The following is a 12,385-nucleotide window of genomic DNA, read 5'->3' as shown; positions in this document are numbered from 1 at the left end:
GGCCAGGCTGCCCCAGGCTCCATGTGTTATCCTAGGGACTTCCAAATGTTTCCACCGTGCCTTGCCTTTTGGTGTGAGATTTACATGGCTGATACGCCCAGGGATTACCCAGCAGTATTAGGGGCTGGGGACTTGAGGAGACAGGCTGCCGATGACCACAACTGAAGCCACCCCAGGCTGCCCCAAATCTTGATCCAGGACACACCAGAATGGCACTTCTCAGATGAATTCTGCCACCCAACAACCAAACTCCCAGGCTCGGGCTGGCCACTGTCCTCTCTTGGTAAATCCCCATCCCTGTCACATACAGGGATGAGTCTCCATATCTGAACTCCGCTCCGTATCCGACACTTACCTCTGTCTTTGTCTGGGAAATGCTGGGAAATTCCTGCTCTGTCAAAAGGTACAGAAAAAAAACTGATTTCCAAGTAGGTGTTTGTCTCATGGAAGTCAACGGCGTGTCCTGCACTGGGGATGGCTCTGAAAAAAAAAAATGCAACTTTCCATGTCCCTGTACCCAAGGCATGGACATCCTGGAATCTCTCACAGTGTGATAAACACAGTGTCCAATATGTACCCAAGAGAAAAGAAAACATATGTCCACACAGAGTCGTGCACTCCAACGTTCAGCGTTCTTCACGGTAGCCAAAAGGTGGGAACCACCCAAATGCCCATCAACAGATGCACAGATAAACAAAATGTGGCCATTACTCAGCCTTAAAACGAGTGAAGCGCTTATACATGTTACAATTTGCATAAACCTGAAAAACAGTATTTGCATAAGCCTTGAAAACATTGCGTAAGTGAAAGAAGTCAGACACAAAAAGCCACATAGTGCATGATTCCTTTTAGAGGCTATATCCAGAATAGCCAAATCTGTAGAGACAGAAAGCGGATTAGCCGTTAGCAGGGGATAGGAGAGGGGAGGAAGCGGGAGTGGCTACAGTCATCCCTTGCTATCCCTGAAGGATGGGTTCCAAGGTTCCTAAGAATACCAAAGGCCACAGTTGCTCAAGTCCCTGATATAAGATAGCATAGTATTTACATATAACCTATGCATATCTTCCCATAAACTTGAAATCACATCGAGGTTACTTACCATACCTAATACAGTGTAAGTGCTATGTAAATCGTTGTTATATAGTATTGTTTTTTATTTCTATTATTTTTCATTGTGGTATAGTTATATTTTTTCCTAATATTTTCATTCCACAGTTGGCTGAATCCATGGATGTAGAACCTGTGGACACGGAGGGCCGGCTGTGCTTAATGGGAACAGGGTGTTTTTATGTTTTTATTATTTTTTGAGATGGAGTCTTGCTCTGTCGCCCAGGCTAGAGTACAGTGGCTCGATCTCGGCTCATTGTAACCTCCACCTCCCAGGTTCAAGCAATTCTCCTGCCTCAGCCTCCTGAGTAGCTGGGATTACAGTCACCTGCCACCACGCCCACCTAGCTTTTGTATTTTTAGTAGAGACGGGGTTTCACCATGTTGGCCAGGCTGGTCTTGAACTCCTGATCTCAAGTGATCCGCCGTCCACCTCAGCCTCCCAAAGTGCTGGGATTACAGGCATAAGCCACCGCGCCCGGCCAGAACAGGGTGTTTTCATGAGGTGATGAAAAAGTTTTGAAACTAGAAAACAGCTGGTGGCTGTACAACATTGTGAATGCACCAAATGACTTGGAATCGTGCACTTAACAATGGTTCATTTGTGTGAACTTCCTTTCAATTAAGAAAGTTGACACCACACGAGGATCTTCTCCCACCTCCCACTGCCCGCCAGCCAGGCCTTCAAGTTCACTGTCCTCCTTCCAAAACCCCACAGGGCTCCTGCACTCTGCCATACGCTGAGCTGAGCTCAGGACAGGGACGAGTACCCGACGGGGTATCTTGGAGGAAAACAACATCATCAGGTCTGCAAATGGAGGCGGGTAGGCGTGCCTTGTGCCGGATGCTGCGGAGGACGTGAACAATGGCCATGCAGAGAAGCAGGGGACTCCTTCGCTGGAGTTGGGGGCAGGCCTTTCCAGGAGGCCCCTGGGGGAACAGCAGCCTGGGGCCTGGACAGAGGCAAATGCAGGCATGAACTCTGAGGCTGCAGGACAGAAAAGCCCAAGGCAGGGACCTGCCTGAGCCAACCATCCCTGCAGTGGGCTGTGCCCCCCAAAAGTCGTGTCCATACACTTAAAATGTTAAAATGGCAGATTTTATGCTACATGTAGCTTACCACAATTTTAAGAAATTCATGATATACTCAAACCCATTGAATTGTACACTTCAAATGGGTGAATTACATGGTATGTAAATTGTGTCAGTAAAGTTATTTTTATTTTTTGAGACAGTCTTGCTCTGTCGCCCAGGCTGGAGTGCAGTGGCGCGATCTCGGCTCACTGTAAGCTCCACCTCCTGGGTTGATGCCATTCTCCTGCCTCAGCCTCCCGAGTAGCTGGGACTACAGGCACCCGCTACCACGCCCGGCTAAGTTTTTTGTATTTTTAGTAGAGACGGGGTTTCACCGTGTTAGCCAGGATGGTCTCGATCCCCTGACCTCATGATCCTCCCGCCTCGGCCTCCCAAACTGCTGGGATTACAGGCGTGAGCCACCGCACCTGGCCTAAAGTTCCTAGGTCTAAGCCCTAACTCCTGTGAATGTGAAGCCTTGGAAAAACGATTCACCAAGTCTTAACTCCTAGAACATGTGAACCCTTGGGATAAGGACCGTTGCTGATATAATTAAGGATTTTGAGATGAGATTATATGAGATTAGGGCATACCCCATATCCAGTGACTGGTGTCCTTATCAGAGAAAGGCAGGGGGAGACTTGAGACTCAGGCCCAGAGGAGAAGTTCATGTGAGATGGAGCAGAGACTGGAGTGACGCTGCCACATGCCAAGGAACACCTGGGGGCACTGGAGGCTGGAAGAGGCAGGTAGGACCCTCCCCTGGAGCCTTCAGAGAGAGGGTAGCCCTGCTGACACCTCAGTCTTGGACTTCTGACCTCCAGGACATGAGAAAATCAACTGCTGTTGCTTTCAGCTGCCCAGTGCATGGACATTCGTTCCAGGAGCCCCAGGAAGCTGACCCCATCAGAACGCCAAGGACCGGGGTGGAGAGTCCCACTGTGTCTGAGCAGAGTTCGAGTGCTCGTGGAAAGGGAAGATGCTGCCCTGTATCAAGCCAGGGACCGGATGTGGGCCGGAGAGCTGGCTTGGACATGTGCCTGCTGCCATCGGCGTCGTCTGGGGCCACCACCCAGAGGACAATGTTAAGGATGAAAATTCAGGGCCTGTAATTACACAGAAATTGACGTAGCCATGAAATAAGGACACCACAGCCTCCTCTTTTGAAAAGACACAAGGCAGCTGGGTGCGGTGTGGCTCACACCTGTAATCCCAGGACTTTGGGAGGCTGAAGCGGGCAGATCACCTAAGGTCGGGAGTTCGAGACCACCCTGGCCAACATGTAGAAACCCCCTAAAAATACAAAATTATCTGGGTGTGGTGGCACATGCCTGTAATCCCAGCTATTCAGGAGGCTGAGACAGGAGAATCACTTGAACCCGGGAGGTGGAGGTTGTGGTGAGCCGAGATCGTGCCATTGCACTCTAGCCTGGGCGACAAGAGCGAAACTCTGTCTCAAAAAAAAAAAAAAAAAAAAAAAAAAAAAAAAAAAAAAAGACACAAGGCAGTTCCAGAGGCAGAGATTTGGAATATTTTGAATAAAGAGGGAAAAGGTAAGAAAACACTACACAATGAGGGCTTTAGAAGAATAGTGGAATTTTTGAGGCCGGGTGCAATGGCTCATACCTGTAATCCCAGCACTTTGGGAGGTTTAGATGGGGGATTATGCAAGCCTGGGCAACATAGCAAGACCTCATCTCTACTAAAGATTTTTAAAAAAATTAGCCGGGTGTGGTGGCATGTGTCTGTAGTCCCAGCTACTGAGGAGGCTGGGGTGGGAGGATCACCTGAGCCTGTGAGTTCAAGGCTGCTGTGAGCCAAGATCATGCCACTGAACTCCAGCCTGGGCAACAGAGGGAGAGCCTGTCTCAAAATAAATAAACAAATAAAAAGGAATGTAAGAATTTTTGGTACTCAAACGTGAATCTTTGTTTGTCTGTTTAATTTTATGAATCATAAAGAAAAGAGTCTGAATGAAGACCTGGAAATATAATTTCCAGTCTCCGGCTTTGCTTGGCCTGATCATTTCCAAGCAAACCTTAAGACTTGCTGTGTTGCCCAAATTCTTGCCTGGTCTAATCGTCAGGCGGATGTGACCATGGGGAACTGGCTGTCCCCTCATCACCGCCAGGCAGCAGTGTTACCTGAGGTATTTCCTTCCTGGCAGTGGATCATAGAAGTTCACGGTTCCATCTGTGCTAAGGAATTCATCCCCAGATCCGAAAACCAGGAGCTCTGGTTTGGTCTGATCATGCGTCATATAGTCTTCAGAAGAAAGCAGAACAATCGGTCGTTCCAAAGGTCATTTGGAAGAACCAAGGTCATTCAGCTTCTAGTTGTGAGTGGAGGCTGCAGAGGGACCCTAGGAGGTGTAACCCCAGCTGCGAGTGGATGTGGAAGGGGGACCCTGGCCAATAGTGAACACAGGAGCACTGTTCTATTCACACGTGGGCCCAGGAGGCGGTGAGCCTGGTGGCCGGGGGCGTCTGCTCTCCTGCCCACCAACCAGGTGACCTGTTCGAGCCACTGAACCTGCCTAGGCCTTAGTCCCACAGCGCTGGGGTGGAGGCAACAGGCATCGCTGACTCTGGGTTATTGGGGTGGGGGCGTTAGGTCAACTGCCAACCTGGCGAATGCCCTGGGACCGCGCATGCAGGTGAGGAACTCTAGAAGGGACTTTTCATCCTTATTATTATGACCAACACCCCTCCATGCTGAATGATGTGCTGGGACTGCGCACACCACCCTCCGCCCCCTTCATTTCAAAAATGCGGAACAGAGGCTGCAGGGGCCACCTGCCCAGTGTGCACAGCTCATGAGGGACTGGATGGGGTGACACCGCCATCTGTCACCCCAGGGCCAGGCCTTTCTCCTCCCCAGGAACTTGTAGCCACTCCACCTGCAAGTCCTCTAGGGTCTGAGCACTACATGGGAACACGTGCAGATTCCAGCACCCAGAGGTCGTTCACACCTAGCCACAGGGGCTCTGGTGGCCTCGGCCATCCTCTCTGCGTGCCTGCCCGAGGTGGCTGTGCTGAGCAGAGGGGGGCCCAGGAAAGATCACAGCTCCCCCAGCGCACCTGACATACCTCATGCCAAGCCAGCCCCTGGCTTCAGCAAGCAGACGTCCCCTTCCTATGGAAAGCCTATGAAAGCTGGTTTGAAATATCTGAGCAGCTGTTTGGAGGACGTGGATCAGCCCTGCTCAGCGGCCTGAACAGAGAGCGGGGCCAGAGGTACAGGCCTGGGACCACCCACAGGCTCTGGGAAAGGCGAGTTTTCTCAGACTCAGGCGAGTTTTCTAGACCCAGGGGCCCGGCCAGCTGGGTTCCCCAAGGGCTCACCCACAAAGAGCCTCTGTTCTCAGTGTCACAGTGGATGACCAACACTAAAACCCCCAAGCCCAGACCTCACCTCGTTCCCACTCGCCTCGGAGTCCCCGGAGAAATCAGACATCAGTCCTTTAAAAGTTCCCCAGTGGCCTCAATGCGCAGCCCAGGTGGGGCATCACTAGGCCAGGTGTTGCCCGTGTGTGCCCCCAACTGGAGGCTCTCAGCAGGCTTGTTCCAGGGCCTCCAGGCTGGATGTTCACCCCCACCATGGCCCAGATGGCCTATTTTGTGCAATGCCTGGCTGTGAGGAGACAGAACAGCACCTTAGTGACATCTAGCCCAGATGTGGGTGTGGCCCACTGACCACTGACCACCTACATCGTTCTTCCACTCTGAGCTCCCACATTCCGTTCGGTTCACCTCCCACGGGAGTCAACACTCCCATCACAGCCTCCGTCTTCCCCAAGGCAGTTCCGTTGCTTTGGGGACTTCAAAAAATTGTACTCACAGTGGGGGTTGATGTGTTCTATCTTCTAGAAGGGGGGTGTGTCCATGTTCCCAGTGACGTTCAGCGTGTGCAGGGCCTGTACACCGGCCTCCAAAACACCTGTGGTTGTGATGGAGATTCCACAGCAGGCAGGGTGTAGACCCTGAGTCACAGACATCACCCCTGCCTCAGGGGCCGGACGAGGCTGCTCATCGGAAGAGGAAACCCGAGACCTCAAATGCAACGCCTTCAGTTCCGGGTTCCCTCCCTGCGTGGAGCAGAACAGTGTCTCTCAAAGACTCAAGTCCATGAGAAGCCTCAGAATGTGGCTTTTAGTAGAAATAGGGTCTCTGCAGATGTCATTCGTTAAGCTGAGGCCATACTGAGTTAGGGTGGATCCCAATCCAATAACTGGGGTCTGTATAAGGAGAGAAAACAGAGGCACATGAACGGAAGGTCAAGTGACAACAGGGACGGGGATGGCAGCCAGGCAGCCACAAGACAAAGGATGCCCAGGATGGCCAGCAGCCCCGGAAGCCGGGCAAGACAAGGGAGGCTCTTCCCTACAACCTGCGGAGGGAGCAGGTCAGTATCTGTTAATATCTTGATGTTGCACTTTTGGCCTCCAGAACTGTGAGGAAATAAATGTTATGTTGTTTGATGCCACCCAGTTTGTGGTCCTCTATTACAGCAGCCCCAGGAGACTAGTAAGTGGGTCCCTGGCAGAGGAAGGGGACGGAGCGTGGAATTCTCCCTGCAGGGAGCCACCTGGGCTCTGAGAAAGCCTTGCACCGGCCGGAGGCCACGACGCTAACGCTGGAATGTTCCCTGTGAGCAGTGAAGCTTTCAACCAGACTCCGCTAGAGAAAAATGCCTGACAGAACTGTTTACTGGATTAAATGAAATTAAATTCAGTTTTCTTGTTGCCAAGCAGAAGTGAGGTCCTGTCATAGGAATGTCTGAGCAGTTATAAAAATAGGAGTTCATGTTTGCACATAGCTGGTTGAAAACAGAAAATTCACACCTACTCTAAGAGATAATGCACAGCTGAGCATTGAACGCACACAAAGGAGCCACCACGCACTGCAGAACGGAAACAGAGGAAGGGTTAAGAAAGAAGCAAGGACAAATGATCACAGCCGGGCACGGCGGCCCACGCCTGTAATCCCAGCATGTTGGGAGGTTGAAGCAGGCAGATCATTTGAGGTCAGGAGTTCAAGACCAGCCTGACCAACATGGTGAAATCCCATCTCTACCAAAAAAAAAAAAAAGAAAAAAATTAGCTGGGTGTGGTGGCACATGCCTGTGATCTCAGCTACTCAGGAGGCTGAGGCAGGAGAATCACTTGAGCCTGGGAGGCAGAGGTAGCAGTGAGTGGAGGTTATGCCACTGGACTCCAGCCTGGGTGACAGAGTGAGACTCCATCTCAAAAAGAAAAAAGATCCTTCCTCCCCAACCCCAAAATCCCCCCAGGAAAACTCAGTCTACAACTGAATATAAAGCAAAGAAGTGGCTGTTTGAAAAGTTCATCAAAACATGCAAGTGTCTGGCAAGATAAATCAAGAAAAACCACAAACAGAAACCACTCCAGTCCGGGCAACAGAATGAGAAGAGAAGAGGAGGGGAGGGGAGAAGAGGGGAGGGGAGTGGAGGGGAGGGGAGAGGAGGGGAGGGGAGAGGAGGGGAGGGGAAAGGAAAGAAAGAGAGAGCGAAAAGGAGGGAGGAGGGAGGGAAGGAAGCAAGGAGGGAAACCAAAGGCCTGAGGACAGCCTGGAAGGGGGTCCCGCTCACAGCCTCAGAAGGGATCAACCCTGCAGACAACTGGATCTCAGACTTCGGCCTCCAGAACTGTGAGACGGTACATTTCTGTTGTTGAAGCCAGGGGTCCTCAACCCCCGGGGCCACAGACGGTGCCCTGTCTGCGTCACACAACAAGAAGTGAGCAAACGAAGCTTCATCTGTATTTGCAGCCACTTCTCATCGCTCTGCCTCCTGTCAGACCAGTGGTGGCATTTGATTCTCAGAGGAGTATGAACGGTATTGTGAACTGCACATACGAGGGATCTAGGTTGTGGGCTTTTTTTTTTTTTGAGACAGTCTCGCCCTGTCACCCAGGCTGGAGTGCAGTGTCGCGATCTTGGCTCACTGCAAGCTCCACCTCCTGGGTTCACGCCATTCTCCTGCCTCAGCCTCCCGAGTAGCTGGGACTACAGGCACCCGCCACCTCGCCCGGCTAGTTTTTTGTATTTTTAGTAGAGACGGGGTTTCACCGTGTTAGACAGGATGGTCTCGATCTCATGACCTGGTGGTCCACCCGCCATTTAAAAAAAATTAAAATGATCCCAGCCGGGTAATCCCAGTACTTTAGGAGGCTGAGGCGGGCAGATCACGAGGTCAGGAGATCGAGACCATCCTGGCTAACACGGTGAAACCTCATCTCTACTAAAAATACAAAAAAACTGGCCGGGCGTGGTGGTGGGCGCCTGTAGTCCCAGCTACTTGGGAGGCTGAGACAGGAGAATGGCGGGAACCCGGGAGGCGGAGCTTGCAGTGAGCCGAGATCATGCCACCGCACTCTAGCCGAGCGAGACTCCATCTCAAAAAAATAAAAATAAAAAAAAAGATCCCTGTATTAAAAAAAAAAAAAAAGATCCTATGACCTAGTAGGCTTGATTCCAGAATGTAAGTTTGGTTCGGATTAAGATATTTACTCATGTAAATGGTTATATGAATACATTAAAAGCGGGAGACCATATGAGCGTTCTAACAGATACTGAAAGGCACTTGATAACATTTAGAAAATTTTCTCAATAAAAAATAAATATCTTAGCAAACCAGAAAAACAATGAAACTTGCTTAATGTCATAAAATGTATGTACATATTGAGACCAAAAGCCAAAGGCATTATCATCTTGAGGGATGAAATTCCAGAGGCCTTCCTGGAAGAAGCACTATAGACTCGAAGTCCTGCATCCCACGCCCAAGGCAGGGGCCAGAGGGTGTAAATGCAGAAGAAGAAGGGACAAATATGTTCCTGTTGGCCAATGACATGATTAAGGAGGAAATCTAGCCTACGTAACTAAAAAAATTATCAAACGGATGAGTATTTATACATATATATCAGCAATAACCATTTAGAAGACACAAACCTTTGGCCGGGCGCGGTGGCTCACGCCTGTAATCCCAGCACTTTGGGAGGCCGAGGCGGGTGGATCACGAGGTCAGGAGATGGAGACCATCCTGGCTAACAAAGTGAAACCCCGTCTCTACTAAAAAAAAATACAAAAAATTAGCTGGGCGTGGTGGTGGGCGCCTGTAGTCTCAGCTACTCAGGAGGTTGAGGCAGGAGAATGGCGTGAACCCGGGAGGCAGACCTTGTGGTGAGCTGAGATTGCGCCACTGCACTCCAGCCTGGACGACAGAGCAAGATTCGTCTCAAAAAAAAAAAAAAAAGAAAGAAAAGAAAAGAAAAGAAAACCTTTCTCTATCAGATATAAAAATAGGCCGGCACAGTCACTCATGCCTATAGTCCCAGCTACTTGGGAGGCTGAGGCAGAAGCATTGCATGAATCCAAGAGTTCAAGGTTGCAATGAGCTAAGATCGTGCCACTGTACTCCAGCCTGGGAGACAGAACAAGATCCTGTTTCAAAACGAAAATGTACAATAAGCTCTTGTTATTAAAACTATATGGCAGTGACCAAAGCATTGACAAATGATCAGTGGAAGCAAACTAAAGTTCAGAAAAAGATCCAGGTGGGCCGGGCGCGGTGGCTCAGGCCTGGAATCCCAGCACTGTGGGAGGCCGAGGTGGGTGGATCACGAAGTCAGGAGGTTGAGACCATCCTGGCTAACATGGTGAAACTCCATCTCTATTAAAAATACAAAAAATGAGCTGGGCAAGGTGGCGGGCGCCTGTAGTCCCAGCTACTCAGGAGGCTGAGGAAGGAGAATGGCGTAAACCCAGGAGGCAGAGCTTGCAGTGAGCGGAGATCGCGCCACTGCACTCCAGCCTGGGCGACAGAGCGAGACTCCGTCTCAAAAAAAAAAAAAAAAGGATCCAGGTATATAATTTAGCACATGACAAATATAATATTGGAAAGCATGGTGGTGGGGGGGGGATTTACACAATACACAATGTTGAAATGATGTGGAAAAAATAAAACTAAATAGCTATCTTACTTGATATACAAAAAGTTAGAAATAAAATGTCTACATTTCTGTCTGGGCGCAGTGGCTCACGACTGTAATCCCAGCACTTTGGGAGGCCGAGATGGACAGATCACAAGGTCAGGAGACCAAGACCATCCTGGCTAACACAGTGAAACCCCGTCTCTACTAAAAATACAAAAAAATTAGCCGGGCGCAGTGACGGGCGCCTGTAGTCCCAGCTCTTTGGGAGGCTGAGGCAGGAGAATGGCGTGAACCCAGGAGGCAGAGCTTGCAGTGAGCAGAGATCGCGCCACTGCTCTCCAGCCTGGGCGACTGAGCAAGACTCTGTCTCAAAAAAAAAAAAAAAAAGTCTACATTTCCTTTTTGAGACAGAGTCTTGATCTGTCTTCTAGGCTGGGCACAATTTCAGCTCACTGCAACCTCCACCTCCCGGGTTCAAGGGATTCTCCTGCCTCGGCCTCCCGAGTAATTGGGATTACAGTCATGGCCAGCATGTCCGGATAATTTTTGTATTTTTAGTAGAGACACAGTTTCACCACATTGGCCAGGCTGGTCTCGAACTCCTGACCTTAAGTGATCCACCTGCCTCAGCCTCCCAAAGTGCTGGGATTATAGGCGTAAGCCACTGTATCTAGCCAACAACAAAAAACGTAAAAACCTGGCTGCTTACAAAATGAAGATATTATGCCAGTCAAAATGAGCCAAACATAAAAGACCAAATATTGCAGGATTCCATTTATGTGAGGTATAAATTGACCACCTAGAGTAGTCAAATTCGTAGAGACAGAAAGTAGATTGGTGATTACCAGAGGCCAGGGGCAGGGTGGTTGGGGAGTTAGTGTTTAATGGGTGTAGAGTTTCAGTTTGGAATATTAAGTTCTGCAGATGGATGGTGGTGATGGCTGCACGACAGTGTGAATGTACTTACTGCCACAGGATTATGCCCTTAAAATGGTGAAAATGGCCAATTTTATGTTATGCATATTTTAACATAGTTGTTTAAACCTGGCTGTGGATTTATAGTGAGACATATTCTATTTATTTATATTAAAAGCTGTCATATTTAGTTTTCTTGACTACGTTTTCAGAATAAATTACACAACATAAGTGAAATCACTGGATTCAGTTACTGGCCCAGGAGATAACGGCGAGCCACACTTCATGAGGATGCCCTGGTGTTTGAGATTTGCCCTAATAAATCTCCTGTTTGGTGAAAAAGCTAAACAGGTGAGTAGGCACAGGGTGAAGAAATGCATCTGAAGATGAGAGGGGGGAAGACATTACCTAAGTGAAGAAATATACTAAACACGCTTTTGGATGATAATCTCGGAACAATCTAGGAACTCCAGCTCTCACCTTGAAGTAGTTTAACCAGTAACTTGGTTTTGGAGCTAAGGTAATGACTCGGTCATCCACGGCAGCCAGGAGCCAAACTGTCAACCCTCGCTGCAAAAAAAGCACAGAAAATCAAATATCAAGCATGGCCTCAATAAGAACAATGAGTGGGCTGGGTGTGGTGGTTCACGCCTGTAATCTCAGCACTTTGGGAGGCTGAGGTGGGTAGATCACAAGGTCAGGAGTTCAAGACCAGCTTGGCCAATATGGTGAAACCCCGTCTCTACTAAAAATACAAAAATTAGCTGGCGTGGTGGCGGCACCTGTAATCCCAGCTACTCGGGAGGCTGAGGCAGGAGAATTGCTTGAACCTGAGAGACAGAGATTGCAGTGAGCCGAGATCGTGCCATTGCACTCCAGCCTGGCGACAGAGTGAGAAAAAAAAAAAAAGAATGAGGGAAAGAAAACTATCTTTTTTTGGTAAAACTGATTTTTAAATTTCATCTAGTGGGACATGTTGCCCCTTTCAAAGATAATCCCTCCTCTCCTCCAAGATTCATCTTAAAAGCCACTTTGCACTCTTCCTGAACTCCTCAAATTGAAATTTTATCCCATCTCCCAAGACTTCTGTGGAATGAGAACCAGTTGTGACGCTTCCCCGGTCCACGGCCACCAGATCTGGCCCCTACCTTGGTGTTCCAACACCCTGATGCGGCCCCCCAGAGAAGCCTTTCCAGGGTTGTCTGGGAAGGACAGTCCAGCCCTTTCTCAGAATTATTTGCTCCCTCGTGCAGAGTTCTGTCTTGCTAGCTCTGAGCCCTTCATCATGCTGTCCTACAAAGAGTAGGTGTGCAACAGACAGTTATTGAATCCAGTTAC

The 12,385-nt window shown here is 49.5% G+C and overlaps 1 protein-coding gene across 1 annotated transcript in view; it reads right to left on the bottom strand.

Moving 5' to 3' along the window:
- Window positions 1-12,385, bottom strand: part of DNAH17 (dynein axonemal heavy chain 17) — a 219,450-nt gene that overhangs the window by 204,234 nt on the left and 2,831 nt on the right. Inside the window, 4 exon segments of the mRNA XM_030922525.1 lie at window positions 356-480; window positions 5,596-5,814; window positions 6,022-6,418; window positions 11,528-11,617. The gene's annotated coding sequence lies outside the window, so the exon portion shown is untranslated.

This window comes from Rhinopithecus roxellana, chromosome 19, assembly GCF_007565055.1.
Source record: "Rhinopithecus roxellana isolate Shanxi Qingling chromosome 19, ASM756505v1, whole genome shotgun sequence".
Lineage (NCBI taxonomy): Eukaryota > Metazoa > Chordata > Mammalia > Primates > Cercopithecidae > Rhinopithecus > Rhinopithecus roxellana.
Note: the sequence above shows the minus strand (reverse complement) of the source record. Positions and strands in the feature narration are given on the sequence as shown.